The sequence below is a fragment of the Echinops telfairi genome, unplaced genomic scaffold (genome assembly GCF_000313985.2).
Source record: "Echinops telfairi isolate 266 unplaced genomic scaffold, ASM31398v2 ScPeMD7_7458;HRSCAF=8496, whole genome shotgun sequence".
NCBI lineage: Eukaryota > Metazoa > Chordata > Mammalia > Afrosoricida > Tenrecidae > Echinops > Echinops telfairi.
Window position 1 is genome coordinate 20,637,280 of NW_022111358.1, and position 338 is coordinate 20,637,617.

Here is a 338-nt window from a genome sequence, read left to right on the forward strand (position 1 = left end):
ATGCACTCAGTGTAAAAATAGAAAATTTTAGAAATTTCCATAGCAATTAGACATTGTCCAGCCCTGTTAGGTAGTGCTGCTATAATGGGAATAAGTATATAATTAAGTAGCTCTAAAGAACAGAAATTTTACCTTCTCCCACTTTGGAAAGGTAAAAGTTCAAATTAGGGTCTCAATCTTGTGCATTCCTTCTACAATACTCTCCCCTGGTGACTGGTGACTGCTGTGAGTCCTTGACTTTCCTTAGAGTTTTGTTGCAGTCCTTGACATTCTTCTCGTGCTGTGCTTTTGTGCATCTCTCTGTGCGTTCTGCGCTTTTAACAAGTCAAAAATGATTC